The following is a 27157-nucleotide window of genomic DNA, read 5'->3' on the forward strand; positions in this document are numbered from 1 at the left end:
GAGGGACAGTCAAGGCATGAGGACATCCCCCTTATGACAGAATCACAGAATCAATCAGGTTGGGAAGGACCTCTGAGATTACTGAGTCCAACCTTTGACCAAACACCACCATGTCCACTACACCATGGCACTAGGTGCCATGTCCAGCCTTTTCTTAAACACCTCCATGGACAGTGACTCCACTACCTCCCTGGGCAGTCCATTCCAATGTTTAATCACCCTTTCTGTGAAGAAATTCCTCCTAATATCTAACCTTAACCTTCTCTGGCACAGTTTGAGACTTGAGACTATGTCCTCTACTGTCACTCGTTACCTGCGAGAAGAGTCCGACATCCACCTGGCTTCAACCTCCTTTCAGATAGTTGTACAGAGTGATAAGGCCACTCCTGAGCTTCCTTTTCTTTAGGTTAAACAGCTTCAACTCCCTCAGCTGCTTCTCATTGGACTTACCCTCTGGACCCTTCACCAGCTCCATCTGCCCTTCTCTGGACACGATCCAGAACCTCAGAGTTTTTTTGTAATGAGAGACTCAGAACTGCACACAGCACTCGAGATTCGCCCTCAACACTACTGAGAACTCAAACCAGTCTGAGTCTGAAACAGTGTAAATTTTTAACTTAGTGATGCATGCAGCTGTTTTAGTGCTTTCTGATCTTACTTGTTTTTATACCGTTCACTTTGTTGAACTGCAGATTTGCTGGGTCTAGACTAAATCACAGGGTCATAGTATCGCGGAATGATTTAGGTTGGAAGGGATGGTAAAGATTACCTTGTTCCAACCCCCCCATGCCATGGGCAGGGACGCATTCCACTAGAACACATTGTTCAGAGCCCCATCTAGGCTGTTCTTGAACACTTCTACAGATGGGACATCCCCAGCTTCTCTGGGCAACCTGTGCCAATGCAAAAATGAAGGGCTTCTGAACTGTGCTCTGTTACATGTTGTAAATCCACAGGATATATACACAGTTCAGAAGTGTCTTCTTTTTGTCCACCAAAAAGCTTTAAGAGTGTTAAAGAGGAAGATTCCTGTTACTGCTCTCTGAAGTACTGCTGTGAAAAGGAAAGGCAGGGAATGGAGGTGATGTTTTCAAGCTTCAAAGCTCCCTGTCTCCCTTGAAAGATAGATTAACAAAATCATCTGAACTCTCTGCATCATTCTGGCCCCTCTGCTCCCTGATTTGGAGCCAAACATATGGTGATTGGTTGTGAGCAACATCCTTCAAGCTGGCAGGACAGGAATGCTGGCTGTCAGCTCATCAGCCCCATTTTTTCTGCCTCTTCCAAGCAGAGCCTACGATATCACTCTCGTGCTGATATTTGAGTGGGCTCAAACTTTTTTTATCACTCCAACCAGGAAAGCCATCAGGCACTCCAAACAGCTATGAACCTGAGCCAAATGCAGACAAATTAAGGAGTGAGAGAAGAAGAGTTACATCTGCCGGGTCAAGCTGGGTGCAAAACAGCTTTGGAGCTGCTGAAATGGAAGAGGAATTTCACCATGTTGAACTTCTCATGAGAAAACAGCTCTCTTTTCCATGTCCTCCTCCCGAAGTCTGTGTGAGTCAGCCCAAGTGGTATGTGGTTTACAGTACTGAGGAAAAAAGAATAACAAGAATCCCAAGGAGATAAAGATGCTTATTATAGAGCTCTTGTACTGCTAAGCTGTGTTTTCTCCCCAGGGCAAAATGTTAACAAGTGGCAGCGGTCAGCGTGAACAGCAATTTAAAAGCATTATTCTCTTATCTGGAGAAAGACTTTGAAAAACTGACTTCATCAAAAATCCATTTCCTTTCAAGTATTTTACTACTACATTATTGATAGTGCTTCCTTTTTAGAGTATCATTTACACATAAATATAATCCTTACCTTTCTTCTTAATTAGTCTGTGCCAGCTCAGGGGGCTCTTCTGAATGCTGGATATGATCTGTGGAAAGAGCTGGGCGAGTAGTTTGAGTTTTTTTAGTAGAAAAAAGTCACAATGTGTGCTTCAACTCAGTGTATGCTTGTATATGCAGACACACGTGTGTGCACATCCTCACAGGAGTTGCTCTGCTTTCTTAGCACTGCTCCGACTCACAGCTTATTAGTTTACCTTGGAGTTGTACTGGTGGAGGCTCACTTAAAGGCAGTTACTGTTCTCAGGACGCTCAAGAGGGATCATCTGATAATTACTGCTAAAGGAATAGTCACCAACCAGCCAAATATCATGCATTTGATGCCTTAACTGGTAAGTCAGTGACAAGGTGCTGATTAGCCTCGTAACTACTCTGTGTTAACCACTCAAACTGGGTAACACAGCCTTACTTAGCTGCATCTTTTCCCTGAGGGTTATCATTTGTCAAGGCTGAGGAGAACTGAGGATCAGTGAATCAAAGCCATAAAATGAGATTGACTGGCTCCCCTTTTGTGTGACATGTTTTGCTTCCCACGTGTCCTGCATTTCTGCTAACATAAAGCTGGAAGCCAGATGCAAAACAGGATGCTATTTTTGCTGTTCCCCTGGGATAGTTATAATAGTTATAGGAAGTAAATGGCAAGGGGTTTTGCTCCTGCTGTTGTGACAGTAAGACTGAGCTGTGTGTTCAAAAGCGAGCATCCATGTAGAATCTTCCGCTACTTTCTCATCTCCTGAGTACTTTTGTTTCCCTTATTATGCCATGTCAGCTACTGGTAGGATTATATAAAACACACAGTTCTGTTAAAATCTTCAAAGAAATTTTCTGAAGTGAATCTCTCTTTCCCTGAACAATCCCCGAGATGCAAAATGAAGCAATGTAGTGGGTGTAAGAATCATGAGGGTTGGGAAAGCCAAAGGCAATGTAGAGCTTGAATTTAACCCTAGATATAAAAGACCAGAATGTCAAAAGTGTCGTTGAAAGTTGGAGAGAGAAATGCCTGCAAAAGGGAATGAGCCCAAATCTTTCTGGCATAATAGTAAGAAAAAAAATCCATGTGTATCCAAGCATATGTAATGCAATACAAATTTTTCTGGTGGAAAATATTACCTTCATATAATTAATATAAGTGCAGTCATATGAGGCTCTTTCTATGAAACAAAACAACTTCAGTTAAAGGCATTCTTCTTAAACATACTATTTCTGGAGCTGACCATAATTTTATATGCAGAAGTTTGGAAGTTTATTCTTCATAGAAACATGGAGTAAGCTCCCACGAAGTAGGATACAAGATAGCTGAAGGCACCACAACTTCAGGATTAACTGAATATTTGACCCTTTGTCCATAAACAAAAATACCTATATCAGATTCTTCTCTTTACAAAGATCATGTTTTTCTCCTGGATATGACAATAATTGTGTTAGTAGAGCTGAAATGATCTTCCAAACAACTACTATCAAATTAGTCTCAAAGTTTTTTTATCTAAAGTTATATAAAGTAGACATTTCATGGATATAATAATTATTTAGTAATCCATTTAATGGATTACTAATTAAGATAATGTAGCAGATTCCCCTTTCATTATAACCAAGGGGGTGAATGGAGCTGGCAGCGGGGGGAGGAGGGAGGAAGTGTTAGGGGGGTGGGTTTAACTCAGCTGAAATTGTCTAGCATCTCTTGAGAAAATGATATTTATGTTTCTGAAGTAGTTCGAATTTACATCCAGATGCCTTGGATAGGAAATCTTCTGCAGATTGTTTTGATTCTTGTCTTAGAACATCCTTCAGCCTAAAAAATTGGAAGGTCAAATTACTTTCTTTTGTTAGTGCTGGTAGACCTGTGCAGCTTCCTTCAGGCTACTTCTCTGTCTCCAGCAGTGTCTCTTTCAAGCCATGACAGAAGAATATACATCATGGTAGTAGGAATATTTTTATTTGAGAGCATGGCATCAAAGGAGGTCAAAGAAGCAAACATCCCTAAAGGTAGACATAAATAAAGGTTTGGTTTTGAATGTATATTATTTTATAGATGGAAGGATCCTCTAATACCACATGAGAAACTTCTGCAGAGCTTCTAAGGGAAGTTACTGTTGGCTACATCAAGAATTGATCTAAGTCCATGGACACTACATATGACCCAAGCAATTGGGAATAGGTGCAGAATATACAGGCTATATCCTGTTTCCTACTTTTTTTCTCCTCTACTGATGACAGGATTTTGCTCTAAGCTGGCTGTGCTTTCCTGATATATATTCACAGCTCCCCTGATTCTCTTGCTCTTTCTTTAGCTACACAAGGGAAAACTGACCCCTTTACATTGTTATCTCCCCTTTTTGCTACAGCTTGTTGGAAGGAGAAGATCGTGAAGAAGAGAAAATCTGAATTCCTTTACTTACCTTTCCTCAGTCACAAGTTGCTCCTAAGATGACTTTGAAGGGAAGAATGTGCAATACTAGAGTTCTAGAAAGAAATGATTTTCAGACAGGATTTTCCTCTGCAGACAATAAAGTAAACTCTGTCTCTGCCCCTTATGTATGTAATTGATTCAAGGTGGCCTGTCTTGGGTAAACACCAAAGGGGGAGGAATTAAAATAGTTGTTCTAGTGTGTGGAATTTATATAGTGAAAATGCAAATCTGAACATAAACTTGAAAATACAGCTTTCACAGGCAGAATGGTGAGAAACTTTTTGAAGAACAACACTGGAAATTATTGAGGCTTCAAGTACATGCTTCAGCATCTTCCTTGTGTCTGTTGTCTTGCCATGCTAGCTTTGTGCAATGTTATGTTCTTCCAGAAAAAAAATAGAAAAGCATAACAGCTGGTCCCAATTATCTTAACTACAGTGTGACTACACACATAAACGTCCCCCATTTCCATTTAGTTACATTGCTTAAGGAATGAGTTATTAAAAAAAAAAAAAAAAAGGCAGAAAAGAAAGAGCTGTGGTGTTTGTACTTTGCTCCACCAATTGTTTCTGTTTACTCACATCAGTGGAGCTCAGTTCACATGATCCAGCCTGATCAGAAGCCAGTATATTTGATCAGAGAAGAGAGCTTTGCAGAATTAAACAGGCACAGAAGAAAAGACTGTGTTTGATACAGAATAACATTAAAAGATCTTCCTGGAACTAAGTGACTTTTTCTCCAGTAATGTTAAAAATGAGGACAACTGTACTAAGAAGAATGCCTTTTTTCTTTCAGATAATGGTAACAGAAGGTGACCCAACATTTTGGACCTGAGTGACCTTTATGAAAATCAAAGACTCCCGGCTACAGGGAGTTATTAAGGCAAAACCTGTATGCTCTGTACTGTCCTTGATAAAGGTCACGTGAGACTCAATATCAGACCTTTTTCATCTCTTCAACTGAAGTAAAACACTATTTTGTGTACTAAGCTGTCTGGATTCATTTAGTGTTTTAAGGAATTATTTGGGTCCAGCATGCCTAGAGGAGTTTCGTGTTAGTTTATAACAAATGAGATGCCGAGTTTGGAACAGGCAGCACCCTGGAGCACCTGCTTCATGCATTAAAGAATAAAGTCAGGCTGTTTGTCCATCGCTGTTCAGGACTCACCTTGCCCTTTTAGAAGTCAGGTGAGAACAAAGAAGGAAGCTTCAGGAGAAAGCCAGGCACTCATGAACTACAGGGAGTAGTAGGCCATTAATATATAGCCATTAGTTTTTTCAGGTTGTTCTCTTTAAATAGTTCTCACCAGAGGCCAGTTTCCTCTCCTCCTGTGCAGGAACCATTCCTCTTGCCAGGTGTAGCCTCCTCTACCAGTTGCCCTCACTGGTTTCACATCAGCTTAACTACAGGTTTCTTTACACCTGAGCTGGAATAGACTGTACTCAGTTTTCTAGACACTGTTGGTCAATGGCTGGTTTGGAGATTTCAGAGGTCAGTGAACATTTCTGTGCCTTCTTCTTTGAGATAATATCCAAAACATTTTTCTAAATAATTTCTGATTGTTTATGTAAGTAAAAATAATGCACATTTTTTAGCATTATCAGTGGCTCTGGACAGGACAGCTCAGTACCTGAGGGGGGGACTACAAGAGAGCTAGAAAGGCACATTTTACAAAGGCACGTAGTCACAGGACAAAGGCTAATGGCTTTAAACTGAAAGAAGGCAGGTTTAGATGAAATATTAGGAGGAAATTCTTCCCTATGAGGATGGTGTAGTACTGAAACAGTTTGCCCAGGGAAGTTGTGAATGTCCCATCCCTGGAAGCGTTCAAGGCCAGGTTGAACGGGGCTTTGAGCAACCCAAACACTCCTTGATTCTCTGATTAACATGAAGAGGTCATAGCCCCAGAGACTGCCAAGATCTGGATGTTTCCTGTGGAGATCTGTGGTGTTGGAACCTTGTTAGCATAGGTACTGTAGCAGTCAAAGACTTTCAGCTTCATAACTTGGAAATGCCCAGAAAATCTTTTGGGGTAGCCATGATTTCCTGCACCAGGTAAGCTGAATTCAGCTTCAAATGAATGATAGGGCAGGAAAACTGCAACTGTGGAAAGAGCAGGAAAGGGTAGGTTCTTGTATAGTTCTTCCTTGTAAACTTCTTGCAGAATTTTGCAGTCAGTGTGGGGAAGAAGGGCTTTGCTTTGCTCTGACCAGGCAAGTTCCTGGACACAGATATTTATGCCCTTGGAAGATTACTTTTCCTGATAGCCTCTCCAGTCAGCCATCCTTTCCCACTTTTCCTCTTTTCCTGCTGATTACCTGACTAACTTTGTCCTCAGCAGAGATTCTGTTCAGGCTCATTTGGGGATATAAGGTTAAAGTGGTGATTATTTTGATCAACCAAGCATACTTAATCTGGATTTGCAAGACGTCAGGGTGTCTGTCTTATGCACTTCATTTCATCCAAGCCTGAACTTGGGCTCATTTGCTATTTGACTTTAGGAATGTACCTGGCAGTACATTCTGACGTGTAAAGTGAGTTCTCTGTTAAAATCTGTAACTTAATTGTGGAATATCCATTAATAAAATCTCTAGTTGGGTATAAACTGTTCAGGAAAGCAACGCAGCAATGTTATATAGGAAAATCAGAATGAAATTTGAATGTTTTTAGTAACGTGGTTTGAGAAATCACTTATTTTCATAATCATAATTTATGCAGTTTTTCATTTTTTCCCCAGTCTGTCTCTATTTTCCTTGATTTCTGCTGAACTTAAGAAATAGAATTAGTACATACATCACAATTCAGTTTAAAAATACTTAATGCTGAAGCCAGAATTATCAAAACTGGTTGTCACTAGTCTAATTTAGTTCCAGTTTAATCAATGCCACTGGCTGGTTTTGGCTCCAGTCAGATTAGTAATGGACTCATTCAAACTGCATTTGAAGATACTGTCCTGAAAGAATAACATATAGATTTGTTCTAGGGAAGAAATAGAATTCTTGCTCAAAAAGAAAAAAAAAAAGAAAGGTGGGATTGCAAGTCATTCACTCAGATCCAGCCCTTCAGTTGCTAAATAAGGCAGTATATCTAACAATACACTCATGGTCTTACATTTAGTTTGCATTCACCTACCTTTAAAATAATGGTATATAGAATTTTTTAAATTCACAGTATCTGATAAATCTCATGACTGTACAAGGCAGTGGAAGAAACAAAGGTTACAAGAACCTGTAATAGCATAGTTTAATACGCTGAGACAAGATAAAAAACACATCTTAAATGTGTTTTTATTTTTGCTTTAAGAACATTTTTCTATTTCTTTTGGAGGAACTACTGACCTGTCTACATCTAGTTTGGCCATACCAGCTAAGATAAGAGGTCTGGACTTTCATGTACTATCTGAGCAGATTGCACAAGCTAGATTCAGGGAGGCTTTTTTTGTTATAAAAAAATAACATACTATACAAGCTTCCTTTTCCCTCTTGGAACAGGATGTGACCTCCTCCTTTCACTCTCCATTAAAGACAGCCTGTTTGAGGAAAGCAGCAAGCCTGGAAACTTGTCACTCTCCGGGGTAAAAATCTTGTTTGGGAATCGGACTGAGATTGTCTAACCCTGAGGCACAGGCTGGCTGAACCACTGCGAACACATGTGCTGGGCTTTGTGAATGTAAGAGGGGATTTTTGTTACATAAACCAGCTCGATAGCAGTGTTTTGTGTGATATCAAAGGAAGCTACTATACGACAAGTAACTTGCTCAAGAAAAAAAAAAAAAAAAAAAAAAAAAAAAAAAAAAAAAAAAAAAANGGGCAGCTCTACATCAAGATTCTACTAAAGAAAGTTCTTCTGTAATAACACAAAGTTCTCCTTTAACTATGTGGTTGCAAATGATTTTAAGGTAATTAAAAAAATGCCATTTTTACCATTTACTTGCACTAGTTCTGGCTAGTTGCCTAAAGTTCACAGGAATGTCACAGATCCAAGTGTTTAATAACCTCCTGGGTTGCCTGTTCCATATTTCAAAACACTAAAGCAACAACATTTACAGAGTTGCAAATGACACAATCAGTTATCATTGCATACTTCCTACTTTAGAAATAGATGAGTAACGTAGAGAATATATTTTCAACTTGCTGCTTTCAGATATGATATCAAAGATAGCTTTTCTCTGTCGTCAAGAAGAATATTCACAGAGAAATTATATTTAATAACGATAAGAAAGATAATTTTTTCCAGGTGTAGGGTCTGCATTTTAAGGTAAAGTGTCAAACTTAGTTGCATTTCTGGCATTTAAGGAAGGGTTTTTTTCACGATTTACATGATGAACTGGCTTTATTTTTGCCAAAGACAGTAAGTTTTTGTTATTGATAAGTCAGCAAAATCAAGTAGAGCTGAACGCTTTTGGAAACTCCACCTATCCTCCAACATAATCCCACATGTCTTAATTTTATTTACTGTGTTCTACTGTCACCATAAGCTAATTTAGCTAACTGTTGTTTCACATCTATGCAAGTTTGAGTATTTTTATTTCCATAAGTATTGTCAATAGCTTTAAAACTCTGTCTCTCACTGTCTCTGTATCATTCAAAAAATTTCCCATCCCTCACTTCTCCCTATTTCAAGAATACACTCTATTTGCTGAATCCATTTTGGGTGCCACTATTACCATTTTTAAAAAATGTTTTTATTCTGAACCTCAATTCTTCAAATAAATAAAGCTAAATTACAAAGTACTTCAAATGTTGAACACATGACAGGACAAGCCATATTCTTACTGTCTTAAAGTATAAAAGAATGGTTCATTAGCATCTGAAACTTCAGTCACAAATTAATTTCTGAAGGTAATGCCTTATTCAGCAAGCCTTTAAAATGGTCTGACTGGTGTTTTTATGCCGCAATCCAAAGTGCACTCTGCTCCCTGGAGCGGCTCCCAGTTCCATCAGCAGGGTTTGGTTGATGACCAAAGAACAATGTGCGGTCAGGTAGGACTCTTTGCCAGAGTGGAACAAGGCTATAGTCTCCAGAACAGGATGAATTGGCCAGTCAGGTCTGTAAAGAATTCTTTTATAATATTACTTTTGGCTGAGTCTCAGTCACCTCCTCTTTTTTTCTTTTTCATAGTACTCATTTTGGCAGAGCTTGGTAAATTCTTGGCTCTCACAAAGTTTCTTAATGTGTCACATTTAAAGAAAAGTTTTGCAAGAATGAGCTGCCCCAGAAAGAATTTAGATCCTCTGTTTGTCTTCAGACCCATATTCAAACTCTGAAGCAATTAAAGAGGATGGAGGACAGAAACTAAATAGTAGAATCAATGACAAGGAAAAGTATCTTCAGATAATGATGTGGTCCAGTTCTAAAGGAGGATTGATATGATTTCTGTATTAAAGAAAATTTATTCTAATGCAACTTCATTTATTTCTCATAATCTATTAAAAATATTTAGAAAGGAATATTGATCAAGAAGGTTAAAGTGTTTGCAATTTCGAACACCTCCTGTTGCTGAAATACCATAAAAAAATGAAGATGCACTTTAGTATATAGGGAATAATCACAGTTTACAGCAAGGGAGATTGGTGTAAGTATATCCTATTAGATTTTTATTATTTTACAATGTATAGGAAACTCACTTTTGTGTAGTCCAGTGGAATATGGAAGATAAAGAAATTCAGACTTCAACAAAAACAGTGGATTTTTTTTTCTGTTGAAAACCATTTAAAAAAATCTTGAAATGTTGACAGTATAATTTGTCAAAGGAGCAGAACATGGGTGGACTCCACGTCTGGGCCCTGATGCAGTGTTTTTAAACCTGTGCTTAACTACGTGCACATCAATAGCTTCTGCTAGATTTGTTAGGGTCACTCACATAGTGATGTCTATCAGTGCCTTAAGTTCTTGACTACTGCAAGATAAAAAACATTCATTCACATTTCATGATTTTGGGAATTCTCTCTCAGTTTTTAAACTTCACAGACTCTTTAGACTTCAAAGATTAAGAATGTTATGAGTGGGTTCTCTTTAATCAAATGCCTGTTCCTGGAAGTGTTATCTGCTGCTGCATCAAACACAGCAGTAATAGTTCTACTGGTGTTTTCAGCCAGAATTTGAGCTGGAAAAATATCCTAAAAAAAATCTGTCATTAAAAAAAAATCATTAATATCTGCCTATTTTTAATATTGGTCTGTGGGACAGACATTGATTTTTACAAAAAGGTATCTGTTATTTAAATGTATGGTCTCTGTACGACTAGACCTTGAGATACTAATAGGCTTTAAAAATGTATTATTCCATCATACATTACAAATGGAGTTGCCCATTATAAATAGTTCCTTAAGTGCTATTCATTTCAACGTGTGCAAGTAAGTAATTAAAAAGGCAGGGTAATAGATGACTCAGATATAATGCTTTTGCGTTGGATTTAAATTATCTAGAATGCCAAGAACTACAAAACTATATCCTAGAAGTGTCAATTCAACTTATTAATTTTTCTGAACTACAGGTATGTGTGAAAATATATCTCTTAGGATTACAGGCAATGCAGAATATTTTGTTTGGTTTCTTAAAAACCAGGATTCTTGTCACCATGTGGAAAAATAAGTTTCATACTCTTTCATTATTTTTCTTAGGCAATTTAATAAACTGAGTATTATTCCTTTTTTTTTTTTCCCCACTGTGTGTCTAGTACAACACAAGAACAATTGTTACTTCACGTCTTAGCAATAACTGAACTTGAGGGTGTCAAAATGTTGCTCTTCATAATCAAGGTTGCTCAATAAGCATTGCTTTGTGATTTGGATCCTTCTTCTAATGGAAGAAGCAAATATAAATGTTTTATTTCCCTTTGTAGCCTTAAATTAAAATTATTGAATACTAAATCAAGGGGAAAATAGGCAGTAGTAGGTGTTTGTAAGTAAAATCTGTGTGTGTGTAGTGGACTATAAAAGTAAATTGTAAATGTATTTGCAAATGTAATTCCATGACTCTGTAATTGCAAGCTCATTTGTCTTAAGCAGGATTGTCCTCCACTTCTGATATAGGGATGATGCTCCAGTATCAGTGTTCTGTTCTGAGATAAAATGTTTTATTCCTGGTCTTGTATTAGTGGCCAGTAAAAACCAGTTTTGTTCTTGAACTAACAGCATGCCATTAAGTAAGCATGTCTCTATGATGTTTACCTGCACAGGGAATTTCCTGAGGACAACTGCTTATTGCTACGAATAAGCCAGATAAAATCTTTCATTTAGTATTCAGGAGTAGATTCAGCACCCAAACCATCCTAAAGCTATGATCTTTGTTAGATGGTAAGGCACCTGACTGAAGACACCTTTCAGTATCTTCAATGTGCCCCATCCCTTGAAGTCTTTAAGGGCAGGTTGGGAGGGTCTTTGAAAGACCTGTTCTAGTGAAGGGTGTCCCTGAAAGGGGGTTTAAACTAGATGGTTTTTACAGTCCCTTCCAACCCAAACCATTCTGCAGTTCTACGATCTGTTGCAAGAAACAGAGAGCATTGCAGGCAGGGGCAGAGCAGTATTTCTTAAACGACATAGACATTCTCTAGATTTTGAGAAAATATTTTTCTTGAGGCAGCAGAACTACATTTAGCTTTTTTTATATACCTTCAATTTTTTTTAATACCTTCAATACCAACAACTGATGGCTTGTTGATAGATACCTATGTATTTCTGTTATTTCTAACTGAAAAATTCACAGTATAAAGGAGGAACTATTTCTAGTTCCTAACTGCACCACCTCAGGGTTTTTTCTACAGCATTTAATCCTTTTTTTTTATAACTTCACGTCTCAAAATGCTCCTTTTGCCTTGTATAATGCTGCTTCTTGAACTTACAGTGCATCTTTTATTTGCATCATCAGGAAATTTGTCATCATACTTCTACTTTTTCTGTCAAGATGATTAATGATTGTTCACAAGAGGGATCCTTGAAGAACCATATCAGAAAGCACCCTTCTAACCTCAGTTTTTAACACAGTCTTTATCTCCACTTCACTCAGTTCCTTATCCATCTTACCTTGTCCTTATCCATCTACCTGTTCTGTATGTCTCCTATCTGTTCTGTACATTTCTTAATATCAGGGCTAAATTAAGAACAGGGTGCCCTAGTGCTTAATTCTGAAGGGAGATCCAATGCTATATCATTTTTCTAGAAAATAAGTCTTATAAAAACTTAACCTGGCCAATCTTTTTATTCTACATCACCTTTTGTTCATTGTCAGAACATTAGCATATTTTTATAGTTGCATAATAAAGCCATATTGGGATGAATCCATCAAGATTAGTCAATTGAAGGTCTTCTGGCAAGGGTTCTAGGACGACTGTTTCTGAAAACTCTGCAGGAGGATTTAATTCTCCGAAGAGTTATGTGTTGAATATAGATGTTTAGGGATAAAAAGAAACTCATATGGCATAGGTTAGAATACGTGTGTATTGCTGTGAGAGACTGAAGAAAAGTTATTAAAAAGCTATTACTGGCTCGAAACAACTCTGTATGGAGGGGAAGCGGCAAATCAGGTTCTCCCAAGGTGGAATGGTGCCCTCCCCCCCCCCTACACACACATTTCCCAACTCCTTGAGAGCCTCTATAGTGCAGCACTCAGTGACTGGCACACTGGGCGCAATGCCCACACTCCACCCTCTGGAGCCCCTATCCCAGCCACAGAATGGTTATGAGCTATTGGCACACCTGAAACCCCACACCACACCCCCTGGAACCCCTAACCCAGATCCCCAGTGGCTGGCAGACCGAAAGCCCCACCTGGAGGAGGAGTGGCTACAGGAGGCCAGAGCAGATAAAACTCATGGCACAAGGTCTCAGGATGGTCACAGCCGCATTGTGCTTGGGTCAGTGTTGCGTGGTTTGACGCTGGATCTAAACTACAATTCTCTCTTTCTCTACTTCTTCCTCTTCTCTGAAGGTCCTTTTCTTGATATTTGAGTAATTAAACCTGGATGGCTTGGAATTTGCTAAGTCAATGGTATGTGAAATACTTTATGTTGACTGAATGCTTGTTTTTAACTTTTGCCAAGTTCCCTTCTTATCCAAAATTTGCCAGTAAAACTATGTTATTTTGACCCTTTGAAAAGCATTGTAGTGTTTTTCCCATGTGTGGCCTCAAGGTATAAAAGAACTCAAGGCCCTTTTAAGAAATCTGTTGGGCAGATTTTGTATCTTTTTGACATAATACCTCTTCAGTGGGCTTGTGAGAAGAGCCTGGTGCCTTAAAATTCTTAATTCAATGAATTAAAGATACCTCATCTCTTTGATGGCAGGTTCATCAATGAAAAGTGAGCAGAGTCCTCAAATTGACCAACACGCAGTGCAAAACTTTTATTTGTAAATGGTTTTCAAGCAGGAGAGTGTATTGGTAACATTTCTTCTACTGAATGAATGGAAAAGAAGGACCTGTGTCACTTGTTTGGAAATTACTTGGTCCTGCTTCCAATAACAAAACACCAGTCGACTTCAAGTGGGAGTGAAATTGGGTTATATGGTTTTTGTGTAGTGAATTTATTTATGATTTTCATATTCTCTTCAGTTACAAATTTAAATCTTCTGTCATAAATGCAACTACCCCTTTTGCCCCCTCAGGTCCCAATTAAAAATAAAATATCCCATTTCTTGAATGAATTATTCCATTTTATGAGCTGGTTATCCTGATTCAAAATCTGTTTTTCTGTTAGTGGTTTTGGTATTTTGCAGAGATGGGAAAGAAACTCCAAGAACAGTTAGTTACTACCCCCATGAAGACAGCAGAATCCAGAGTATGCCATTTCCTTCTCATTCCATTTCTTTCTGTGAAACATTGCTGGAATGCAAGGAATTTGGCATTGTAGGACACTGGAAGTTATCATCATACCCTTCAGGGTAGCTCAAATCATTCCCTCTCTTCACAGTCTTTCTCTGGTCTACCGAAACTTCCATAAAATCTGTGTGAAAACCTGTATCTGATCTGAAAGTGCCCATCTGGGAACTGGGAAAAATGTTGCAGGAGGGGGAAGGGAAAGAAGCGTAGAAATACATTTTTTTAAGGTTCTTACATTTTATTCTCAGAGTCACATAATAAAAAATAGCTTAGTATCAAATACGATGTGGAGATTGTGAGATATGGAACACATTTGAGCTTTGCTCTTCAAAAAAGTAGCTGGAATCAGGAATCAAATGTACAACAATCTTTAGGGATAATCCTATGTACTGGTAGTGAAAACTATTGAGATGCTACTGGGTTGCTGCATGTTGCTCACTGTATATCTTTCTAAACTAATTTAGTGAAAATAATATGGAGAGATCCTGTAGTCTCTCTCTGTAGAGATATTAAAAATCTGAACAAAGTCCCGGTGTCCTGCTTTAGCAGACCCTGCTTATCATAGAATCATAGAATGATCAAGGTTGGAACAAACCTTTAAGATCATCCAATTCAACCATCAACCCAGCACTACCACTGTAACCCCTAAACTTCTGAACCATATCACCCAGTGCCAGATCCAGACACCTCTTAGATACCTCCAGGGATGGTGACTCCCCCACCTCCCTGGTTAACCTATTCCAATGCCTGACTGCTCTAACAGTGAATATTTTTTTTGTTAATATCTAGTCTGAATCTCCCCTGTCTCAGCTTAAGGCCATTTTTTCTTATCCTCTCTCTGCAGGCACAGTAGAAGAGACCAACCCCACCTAACTGCAACCTCCTTTCAGGGAGCTGTAGAGAGCAGTGAGGTCACCCCTGAATCTCCTCGAGACTAAACAAACCCACCTCTCTCAGTTGTTCCTCATAAGACATGTTTTCTAGACCCTTCATGAGCCTTGTTGCCCTTTTTGGAATGTACTCCAGCACCTCAGTGTCTGTTTCTATGTGAGAGTCCCAAAACTAACACAGTGTTCAAGGTGTGACCTCACCAGTGTTGAGTGCAGGGGGTTGATCACTTCCCTGGTCCTGCTGGCTACACTGTTCTTGATACACCTGGACACACTGCTGGCTTACGTTCAACTGGTTTTCAACCAGCATTCCCAAGTACCTTCTACTGAACAGCTCTCAAGCCATTCCTTCCCCAGCCTGTAGTGCTGCATGGGGTTGCTGCCACCCAAGTGCAGGACCTGGCATGTTGCTTTGTTGAATCTCATGCAGTTTGTCCTCAGTCCATTGATAAGTCTGTTCAAGTCTCTCTGTAGAGCCTTCCTACCCTCAAGCAGAACAACACTCCCACCCACCTTAGTGTTGTCCTGACTGTCCAGCCATTTTTTTTTCCCCGTTGAAGAGTCCACCCATTCAAGGCAAGAACAGCCAGTTTATCCGGAAGGATGCTGTGGGAGACGGTGTCAAATGCTTCACTGAAGTCTAGATAGACCGTAGATGGACCACATCCACAGCCTTCCCCTCATCTACTAAGTGGGTCACTTTGTCATTGAAGGACATCGGCTTGGTCAAGGAGGATCTTCCTTCCGTAAATTCATGTGGGCTTGATCCCCTGGTTGTCCTGCACGTGCCAGGTAATGGCACTCAGGGTGGTCTCTTCCCTAATCTCACCTGGAACCAAGGTTATTTTGACAGGACCGTATCTCCCTGGATCATCCTGCCAACCCTTTTTTGCAGACAGGTGTTACATTTGCCAATTTCCAGCTGGAATGTCTTGATTTAACCAGGACTGCTGGGAGATGATTGGCAGTGGTTTGGCAAGTTCTTTTGCCCGTTCCTTCATTAGTGTGGGGTGGATCCCACCAGGGCCCATAGACTTGTGAGCATATCAGGTTACTAATCACTTTTGCTTGAGCAGAAGTGTTGGAGTAGAGGACCTCAGGAGGTCCTGTCCAGCTTCAGTGACTCTATGACACATTATTGGGAATCAATAAAGATGACCCTGTCTTGCAAGAAAATGACCTCAGAACCTCTTTATCCGGCTAATATCTAAGCTCTTATACCAGTGCATGTTGATTTCCAAAATCCAAATCCAACTCTGAGACAGCATTTTTGCTAGTCTCTGCTGCATTGTTGGTATTTTTAAAATATTGCCATTTTTGATATTCCATAAGATCAGACCATATACACTATTGAATGAGCCAAGGTAGGGATGGACTTGAAACCAGGTTTGGGTGTATGGGCTGGCAGATCCAAGGGTTAGGGATGTGCTGTTTTTAAGTTCAGAGCCTGTAAAGATAATTTCTCTCTCCTAAGAAAAGGAGGCGCAGTGATATGAGACCTACCTGAAGCTGTATCTAGTAAACAGCTCAGCTTTGGGGCTCTGAGTACAGGACCAGGGGGTAGGAAAAAATTTGTTTGGTTTGCAGGCATAGTGAGTGCTGGATGAGGTAAAAATGAAATGGTGTCTCATATTTGTCAAGCATTTTGGAAAAAAAACAACAAACAAAAAAACCCAAAACAACCCACAAAACCCCCAAGAATAAAAGTTTCTTAGCCTGATTTTGTTTGTTTGGGGATTTTTGCTTTTATTGTTTTTGTTTCAGTAGTCTGCTGAGAGAACTTTATTCAGAATCATGCTGTTAGAACATACTTCAGTAATTCTTTTTCTACTTAGCCCATATCTCTTTTTGCTCCAGCTACTTATTTTCTCCATGGTATTAGCTATCTTTTGACACACAAGTGCTGTGTGTTGAATATTATCTGTCTCAACCTTACTCAGAAAAAGTGGAATTTTGATCTGAAGAGAGAAGAGAGCTTTGAGACCAAGTCCTTCGGAATCAATCTCTTAAGGGATTTTGAATCCCACCAAGTCTTTCTGAAATAAAACTTCCACTGATTTCAACAGGAGTTTTCATTTCAAATGTGCTGTGAAATGCCTTATTCAATTCAAAACGGTAAATTAACTGCAGCCATATACTATTATCTGATGTTATAGGAAGCGCTCAAATATATCCTTTTACATAGGTTTATCAAATATTTAATTTCATGAAAGAAGCCAGAGGATTCCTGTCCTTTTTGACATACATTTTATATTCCTGGAGTGACTCCTGCTTCTCTGAATCAGCTTCCAAAGAGAGACAGAAGTATGTTGAAGTGAGGAGGAGTGTAGCAGATAAGGCTTCAACTTGATGTGCAGTTTCAGTTCCAGTTGCCCTCAAGTCTAAGGGTTATGGCAACTTATGAGATCATGTAAATGCCTATGTTATATATCCTGGTTTTTTTTTTTTTTTTTTTTTTTTTTTTTTTTTTTTTTTTTTTTTTTTTTTTTTTTTTTTTTTTTTTACATTTGTGACACAGAGTATACTGTATGTTTCAAGGAAATCAATTCACAGCTTTTAACAAAGTGTCAACGAGCCCAACAGGACTGTGTAAATTAATGCATATAAGGGGTCTTCCTCTCTGTCCCACAATTAATTGCTTACCAAGGCCTCTGCCAGTGCTGGCAGAAAGCCTCATTAGTGAGCATGGTTTAAGCATTGTACATTTGCAGCAGAGAAAAGTAATGTTTTTAGGGTGTTTTAATTTTCTGACGGGAGGTTTTCTAATTAAGGGCTTGAGACATATGAGAAAGTGATGATCCCAGAGATTGCAAGCTGAAAACTCAGCTATTTTTCTTTTAGCTCAACTCTGTAAACAACCTTAGTGGAAACACAAGTGGAAAGCAGGGCACTTCTCAAATAACATGCCTCAGTTCAGCTTTTCCCCCCTTTTCTCTTTGCCCAGCCTGTACTCTGGTAGATAACTAACTTTTCAGGCACACTCCTGTGGTGTGGATGTGCAGGTCTGAGATTTTGTGAAGATTTTTTGCTTCACAATCTAAGTGTTCAAGTCATTAAGGGAGGAAATGTGACTCTTGTTATCGTTTCAGTTTTCCTTGTGTTTCCTATGGGCTGGCAATGCTTGCATCATGCTGTGCTGAGAACAGTCTCCAGGAGCTAATCTCTCACCACCCACATGCTGCTCATGAGCTGCTCAACACTTCCCATTTCAAAGCACCTTCAGACTTCATTTCCACAGTTCTTCTGGAGTTTGGCTTGCACTGTGACTGTCTAAGCGTCCTTTTGCAATAAGGCAGAATTCGCACTAATTGTTCTCTGAAGTGGTTTGAGGCTCCAATGTGAGGGAGTGAGAGCTGCAAGACAGAAAACTGAGAAATAGTGTTGTCTCTGGAGAAAATGCAAAGTGTGAAAGAGCAAAACTAAAAATAGGGACTCAAAGTGCCCTACTGTCTGTATCCTTAAGTGAAATACTGTAGGGTTTTACCTCAATTTCCAGAAAAATAAAAAAAAAACCCTACATCTAACCATAAGCTGTACAGTTTACACAGGGGTGCAAATTAATTTTGAGCAACTGAGCTCTAGATTCAGGGAGCAGAGGGAAATTAGTGCTCTGTTAAATAGCAAGCTAAGAAAAGCAGGTATGTCAGCACAGTAAGATTTCTCTCTTGGCGCTGGTGTTCTGGCTCCTACTTTCCTACCTTTCATATGCACCTTGCTCCTTAGGTTTGAACTGAATCACCAGCTTGCCTGGCTGTGATAGACTCATAGGAAAAAACATTTTTGTTTGTGTTCTACATTTCCATAAGCAGTTTTGGCAGGTGTCTGACGTCCACAGAATGTTCTTTGAAACCGGACCACTCTCATTTGACTAATTTACATGTTGGGAAAGGTTGGTTTGGTTCTAAATTATCTGTTTAATTAATAATTCAATTAATAACAGACACAAATACCAGGACCTTTTTCATCCCTTAATAGACTTTACAGATCAGACCTTTCCTTATCCCTAGAGTAAAATAATCTCTTCTGTTTGCAGTTTCAAAGATTATTCTGAGTTGGAAGGGACCCACAGGGACCACTGAGTCCAACTTTAAAGTGAATGGCCAATACAGGGATCAAACCCATAATCTTAGTGTTGTTAGCATCATGCTCTAACCAACTGAGCTGATCTCAGTTCTTCTGAGACTTCTCCACAGGAAATTTTTGCATCAAGTTTTTTGAGGAAGCCTTGTTAATAGAGCTAACCAAGAATGCACTTCCTTTTATAATGTTTCAAGTCTTTGAAAAGGCCTTTCAGAGTCTCAAGAGCTGTTTCAATTGTAAGTCTGTATATGCTTCTCCTCAGTGAAGAATTCACATTTCAAACATATTTCTGAGAGGAGCTAGGGACTGTCTTATCCCAAGAGGTCAATGGACAGAAGTATCTATCTAGACCAAATTGCTTCTAAAGCTTACTTGATGACAGAAAAGGAATGCCTTGCTATTGAAAGGCTTTGAATGTCTTCACAACTGCCTCTTCAATAACCAGTCAGAATTGATGACTCTTTCAGACATCTGACGTTCCAGGAAAATGTCAGTATCTGAAATAAAATTATGGTACTTAGCCCTCAGCCCTATTCTTTCAGAAGCAGCATACTGTATTTCCATTTCTTTAGCATAGAAGAACTTGACATTTGCTATATGGGTCTTATGACCCTTGCTCACTCATATATGAATGTCTAAGGAGTGCACAAACTCAAGAATAGCCCAGCATAGAAAGGAATTCAAGACTGAAATTGTCAGGATGGATTTAGGTCTTTCACGGTGCAACACTTACCAATTATATGTATCGTATTTTCTGCTTATAATCAAGGAAAAGTAAGAAATAAAGAAAGGGAAAGAAGTTTCAGAAAGGAACTGCTCTTACAAAGATAGAACAGCACTTCTCCATGACTGGGCACATGTAATGGACTTTCCCTGCTTACCTGTTTCTTCTTCTAAGCATTTTTTCATAATTATGTTTGATGTAGAGGAATTGGATTTTATAATTTTCTTGTTAGAGATTTTTATAAGTTTCTTTATGCTTGCAGAGTCTTTGACCTTCATAAAAATGACTTTCCATTTATTTTTACATTTTTCTTTATTTTTTTCTTATGCCTTATGAATCTCTTCTTTTTTTCCTCTTTGCTTTGCTTCTCACCTTTAGCTGCTATTCTGATTTCCTTCTTTCTTTTGCTTCTCCACGCTTAATTGCTGCTTTTGGAAAGCTGAAGTGAAAAAGGAGCTTACAAGTTCATTCCAAAGAAATAACGGACGGTAACCATATTTCTGAACAGCTACCAAGAGCTTATGGAAAGAAAGTTTTCCTTTTTCTTTACTTTTAACTGTTCTTTAAACAGTCCAAGAATGCATCACTTGTTCCAAGGCAAAATGTCTTGAGGTGTATTCGGTAAGTGCTGTTAGAATGCACTGATAACGCTCAGGTTAATTACCCTTTCAGGTTAATTTATGAAACTTCCATAATTCTGAAGTATTTTACCGGTATATCTGTATCAGGATGCTCCACCTGGAATGAGGTAAAACAACTTGAACAGCGCCCTGTTTTGCAAAGCTGTCAGTGGTGGGCTGAGAGGGGCCGTGATGCTGCTTTTGGTGTTGAATTATGCCAAAACCACTCTGCCTCATCAACCCCAAAGCTACACATCCTGATAGTGAGGTAAAGGTGTGGCAGACACAGTAAAGTACCCTTATCTAAAAATGTTAAGCTGACACAGCTGGCCTGGAGACAGATGACTGACAGTCAATCACTTTATACTATAAAAGTTCAGTCCCACTTTCAAACAGCAGGTTCTTCTAACATACCCCTTCTTGGAGTGTGTGTGGAGATTCCTCCCTTGGGTGAGAACTCCCCTAAAAGTTACTTCTCAAGGCTGACCAAAAGAGGTTTGCCCACAGTCGTTGGTATGGCTCAGTAACATCAACCTCTACTTAATAATTGCTTCTTTTTTGGCTAGCTTTAATGTAATTGCTTTAATATCATTTCTTCATTGTACTGTACGTTACTATATCAGTAGTTTTAGCTTCTATACTGTGGAGTAAATAATTCTGATTAAGACCTTTTTGTCTAATTAATTTTTATGAAAACACATCTGATTTGCCATCCTTAATCCCACGGGACTGTGTTGTACAAAGGCTCAACCACATCTCTGTAGTTCCTCAAACCGTTGACAAAGTCTGGGGCTAAGATTGGATCCAGCTGCACCCAGACTACTCTCTGAGAAGGAGTTTAGAAAGCAAGGGGGTCCTTTCTGCACCTCGTGACTCAGTGGGTGGACTCCTCTAATAAACTTTGACTGAAGCTCTCACTCATCCCTCGACGATGTCTCATATATTTAAATGCTTAGAGCAGTGTGGCAATACTAGCAGAGAGCTAAAAGGAAAGAATGTTAATATTTGTAAAGTTGTCTTTGGTTTTTTTTTTTTTTGTGTATGTTTTTGGTTTTATTTTTTGTTTGTTTGTTTTTTATTATGAGTAGAAAATAGGTAAACTTAAATTGTGTCAGACAGACTGGAATTACACTGATCCTGTAGGATCGTGTTTTCTGCTACTGAATGCTCTGCTCAGATTTCTGAGGCAGGCATTCATGTTTTTGCAGGACTGACTACTAAATGACCATTTCTTTAGGCTAGTTCAGCTTATACTAGACTCATTATAAGTGACATGCTTAGCTTGAGGAGAAAGTAAAAGAAATGAGCTTGTTTAGATAAATTTTGTTATTTCACACCAACTTTACCCCTTTCATGCTGTCCCTTCTGCTATATTACATGAGTTCTGCACATATTTTGACACATTTAGGCTGGGAAGAAATGTTCATGCATGTTGGGAAGAATCTATTTGTTCAAATGCATATGTCCTGTCTTTTCCAGTGCACATTTTCTCCAGCTTATCACTGCATTTCATTCGCAGTTATGATGCAAAACTCCCAACACTCCTGACATTGGATGCAGCAGTTTCATGAGGAACCTAGGAGAATAGTAAAATTCTGTGGGAGAATAATGAAAACCCTATAGAATGATAAAAGCCCCAGTCATCTCTACCCTGACTACAGAGCATTTTTATGCTGTCTATTCAGAGTGGATAAAAACAGCTATTCAGAGAGAAGGGGAAAAAATGGAACTGCGCATTTTTACCCCAAATCTTCATGTCATGATCATGATTCTGCGGTGCAATAATTCAGCAATAAATTGAGAACTCTAACAGGTTTTCAACTGGGAGGGATTAAAACCTGGAAAAACTAAAGATGCTTCCATTTCAAGACACAGAGAATAATGGGAATTAGTGGAGACAAAATGATGTCTTTATCTGCTGATGAAATTTTAACCTCCAAAATAAGTATAAAATAGGATAACTAAATCATATGTCTTACTATGGAGCCTGGGACAATAGAATCAGAAAGCCTGTTAATATTTTATGGAAATTTGTAGGATTTGTAGGAATTACTTTGCATCTTTTCCATGTGTTCCTTATTAGTATCTTGAAAGCAGAGGCACTGACCTCCCAGCATTTCCTGCTTAGAAAGCCTTCAGTTCTAAATGTCTAGACAATATCTGAAAATATTTGTTTATAAACACATTTTTAGAACTTAGCTGTGTATTCAGAACTTAGCTGGATGTGAAGGACGCTCCTAATTGTCCATATAGCCAGATCTGGAACATGAATTATTACAAGAGGAAAGGTCTTGATGAACCAGATGAAAAGGGAATGGTAAGTATGATGAAGTTTTGTTTAGTCAAAGATCTAAATAAATTCCTGAAGGTTTTCTCTGCTCTCAGCCACTTGACGCCTTTTAATCATGTGCAGATGTCACATGTGGGACTGTTGTGAGATCCAAGAGCAACCCTTCTTCAGACTTCCAAGCCACTTCCACACCTTCCTACAGCCCAGTTAATCCAAACAATAAGTAAAAAATTGGATGGTACAAGAGTTTCTGTTACCATTTTGCAGAATGGAGCTTCATCCTTCAGGACCAGTGTCTGAAGCTCATCTGGGAACGGATGTGATCTGCATGTTGTCATTGCTGTGAAGATTAATAACTTCAGAGTTAAGTTTGCTTCATTCTTTGGCCTTATTTTGGAGTACAGAGCAGCTATGCTTTAAATACCACCATCTAGCCTGAGCTGCAATCCTCCACATAGTTTTCAGTACCTCCAAGAAGTAAAGGAAAGCTAATGCTTTTTTATTTAAAGGTATTTCAATAGAGACAGAAAAAAAGATAGCTATAAAAAATTTTATAAAATGAAATTTTAAAAAAATTTTAACACTGGTGCATGTACTTTAAAGACAATTTTTCTGAATGTCAATTGTGGGATCCTGTACTTGGCACCTTCTACCCATATGCAAGTGGAATAAAAAAGATTTTTTTAGATAACAGTCTTGGGATTATGTAATTTTTTTGTTATTATAAGGTCACTTGCAGATGGGCTTGCTGGGAACCAGGTTTGCCTTTTAAGAGAAGGAAAGATTTTTTGTTTTCCTATCATGTGAAACACATCAGTAGGGCTACATTGTCAGAGTTTGTCCCTCAATAAAGAGATATCTGAATCTGGTTAGAACAGGAAAAAAAAAAAAAAAACAACCAGGCTTTCATTTATTCTAATCTGTATGATTTTAATAGTACATCATTATTGTAACAACTACAAGAAAAAACCAGCACCATTATGAGGAAAGATGTCTGTATGCATTGCTTTACATTGCATACATATGCTATGTTCATATAATATTAATATTCATATAAATGCTCATATAATAAGCATGTCATAAGTCCCTTGACTTACCCATTCCACTTCATTTTTTGATTATAAAATGCACTGTCACTTTTTAGCTTAGTTTTTTTGCTCTATTTCAGTGATTGCATCCTAAGACTTTTTCTTCCTAAGACTTTTTCTTCCCCTTTGCTGTGCTGTTTTGTTTGATAAATTTCAAGGCTGCACAATATTTAATTTTATGTTTGGGTTTCTTTAACCCATTTAGAAATTATGATGATCTGAAATTTCTTCAGCTGTAGGGTTTTATTCCTATCTTATGTGGACATCCCAATATTCGACAGACAGTTGTTTTCAGGGCTTCCAGCATAAGTTATTACATACAGCCTGGCAAAAACATAGCAGAGTATCAAAGGGATATTAACATTTCAATTTGGCAAGAGTGGCAGATCGGATTCAAAGCTGGCAAGGGAGACTGACAATAATGGCCTCCTATAGAAAGGTGACAGATTTTTTCATGCTGTGTTTCATGTGCAGACTAAAAGCATGCTGTGAGACCTGGCTAAAGCTCCAAAGAGGAAAATATGTCTTATGGCAATATTCAGTTAACAAAATGAGAGAGAGAGAGAGAGATGCATACAAATATCAGTGCATTCCTTTAGTCTGAATTCATAGGCTGGGATAATAATTAGTAAGGATTTTTGCCTCTCTCTTGACTCACAAGTGGCTTGCAATCATGTCGGAGGGCTGGGCAATGTCTTCATTCATGCTTGCTGAATAAATTCTGTGAATAATTTGCAGCTTCTTGCTTGTTCACAAGCACTTCATCAGTCATGAGGATTTGATATGCAAGCTGTTTCCTTCGGAAACGCAGGTCACAGAGCATGTCTGCTCCCTTGCTGGAGCAGAGTAAAGGTTTGGATGCAAATTTTTCTGATGATGAATTTAATATTTTTTTTTTCCATTTGAAGACACTTGCATTTTGGTTGGTGTTTTTCTGATCAGTTCTAGTGCTAACTTTCTGCAAAAATAATTAGCTAAAGGAAAATGCAAACCATATGTCTGTACCCGTCTCTGCAAAATGACATGCATTTACAAATATCCAGGAAGTACTGCAGATCATAGGCGTCCTATTTAGACTAAATTAAACATGTTTTGGATCTCACCACTCTTGGAAGGCAGCTTACTGGTCTGATCCACTAGTCCAGACTATTAATGGAAAATATTTTTTTCCAGAGTGCATGCCAAAACCCACACTTAGCGGAGCTGTAGAGAGGAAACTCAACAGTGGATGATGCATGCTATTTCCTATCTCGAGTCTGCCTGTCTGCTCTTGCATCTCCAATAAATCTGAGCAGCAAAACCTTGTGCTGTAATGAACTCCATAGATCAGTTTTACAGGGGGATGAGGTAACTTGAGCATGATCTTTGCAGTTCAAAAAGAAGTAAATGCCTCTTCTTAGTAATGGGAATCAGATTCCTGTCTCTGAGTGGGAGGCACTCTTTCCTTCAGTGCTTCCTGGGACTGATGCTATTTGTAACCACCCCTTTAAGCCCACTGCCAACTTCTTGTCCCCTTTTAGCTTTTCAAACTCAAAATGGGTGAATTCACTTGAGAAATGTGAACGGGGTTGCACATCATTAGCCAGGGTTCAAGGTGTTTTGGCTGCCATGGTTGGTGTAATTTTCAGTGTCATTCAATGAGCATTCACTGATGAGTGAATTTGCATAATAATTTCTAATGGCTGCCTTTGATCAAACCCCATCAGCCTGTGGGCAAGTCACTGGAAAATATGACTGGAGCAGATGAGATGCAAGTGAGAATGAGGGGGCAGGGGGAGGGTTATTTACAGCCATATGTTGAAAAGGTATTAGCTATGTGACCACTGTAAGGGAAAATAAGGGTCCCTAGAAATGCAAGTTGGTACTAAAGATGGTGCTAAACCTTCTCTATGCTTTCTCTTACTGATGTTTTTACTCCTATTGATTGGCCTTTTCTAGTGTGGCTCTTGCAGGAAGAAGTGTCCAAGGGGAATGCTCTTTGCCTTGCAGGCTGGTCACCACAGTGGCCTTGGGATAACAAGAAAAGAAGCTACAAATCCTCTCTCTGCGGCACAGTTGAGCTCCAGTCAGCTGCACAGTGGTGAGCAGCAAGAGCCTTGCCCCAGGCAAAGGTATCAGCCTAGATAACAGGTACTCCCTGTATCTCATCCTAAAAGAGAGAAGATGAAGGCAACGTGGCTCAGGGAACATGGCTGGCAGTGATCCTCTAGGTGCTGAACTGCAGCTGCTGAAATTTTAAAGCATTAAGAACGAGCAAACCTGATTTTCAAAAATGCTTGTGTTTAGCAAGTTGTGAAGGGCCACATTTGTCATCTATTGAAATAGTAGTACTGGGGCAATTTTTAAGCAAATTTTTATTGAAGTGGTTATTTTAATAGCTAATTTTTTCAAAAGTGTGTTTAGGTCACAGAATAGCCAATAATGAAAATATTTGAAAGAAGAAATACATGTTTCTTGCAATGTTTTCACATTATTAAAGCTAGAGTCAGAGGTCTCTTCCAACCCAGTTAATTCTATGATTTTATGATTGTTCCACATAAGTTGAGGGATTTTTTTTACTAATACAGCAATATCTGGGAATGAAATGGTGAAAGTGTTCTCACATCTGCCTGCACTTGTTGATGATGGTTTCCCAACGTCACAGACAAACAACACCTTTTTGCAGTGCTTTTAAGCTTCTGTTTTCTTATCCCAAGCTTAAACTTACTTCAAACAGTGACTGAAATGTTTCCAGCTGGGAGAAAGGAAGCTGTAATAGCTAACCCTATGATGAGCTCAATGTGCTGTTCCCCTTCAAGTTGCAGCAGAAGGAACTGAAAATAATATTTGTTTTAGGTTATGTTTATTAAAAGACAAATACTCATGGACCTCCTAAGCGTGGGGAAGAGAATTCAGACAGGGCACTGAAAGAGCTAGCTCTGTAATTCATTGCATATATGAAATTCCCAAGAAAAACGTTGTGGTAAGGGAAGAATTTCATCCTTCTGTAACTGACCAATAACATTTTTTCTTACTTTTTTGCAAGAGAGATTTGATTAATTATTTTGCCAAATTTTTTTCCTCATTTATATAGGAATTGCTTAGGAGAAAAGTCTTCACAAGCTCTTTTCCATGTACCTGAAATGATGGAAAATGATGCTTTCTAGGAAGATAAATCCCTGAGATGTAGACAGGAGCTTTATCTTTGTCTATTTATTACATATAATCCTGGCAGGCATCCTGGCCTGTGTCAGGAACAATGTGGCCAGCAGGAGCAGGGAAGTGATCCTTCCCCTGTACTCTGCATTGGTGAGGCCACACCTTGAGTATTGTGTTCAGCTCTGGGCCCCTCAGTTCAGGAAGGA

The 27157-nt window shown here is 38.9% G+C and overlaps 1 long non-coding RNA gene across 1 annotated transcript in view; it reads right to left on the reverse strand.

Annotated features, from left to right (window-relative positions):
• LOC114058394 overlaps positions 1 to 21116 on the reverse strand; it is a 350005-nt gene extending 328889 nt beyond the window's left edge. The window contains exon 1 of the long non-coding RNA XR_003571436.1: positions 21041 to 21116. This is a non-coding gene — a long non-coding RNA (uncharacterized LOC114058394). The remainder of the gene's footprint in view (positions 1 to 21040) is intronic.
• Between the last annotated feature and the right edge of the window lie 6041 nt (positions 21117 to 27157).

The sequence above is a fragment of the Empidonax traillii genome, unplaced genomic scaffold (genome assembly GCF_003031625.1).
Source record: "Empidonax traillii isolate 1590-97213 ecotype Southwest subspecies unplaced genomic scaffold, ASM303162v1 scaffold170:size2694500, whole genome shotgun sequence".
Taxonomy (NCBI): Eukaryota; Metazoa; Chordata; class Aves; order Passeriformes; family Tyrannidae; genus Empidonax; species Empidonax traillii.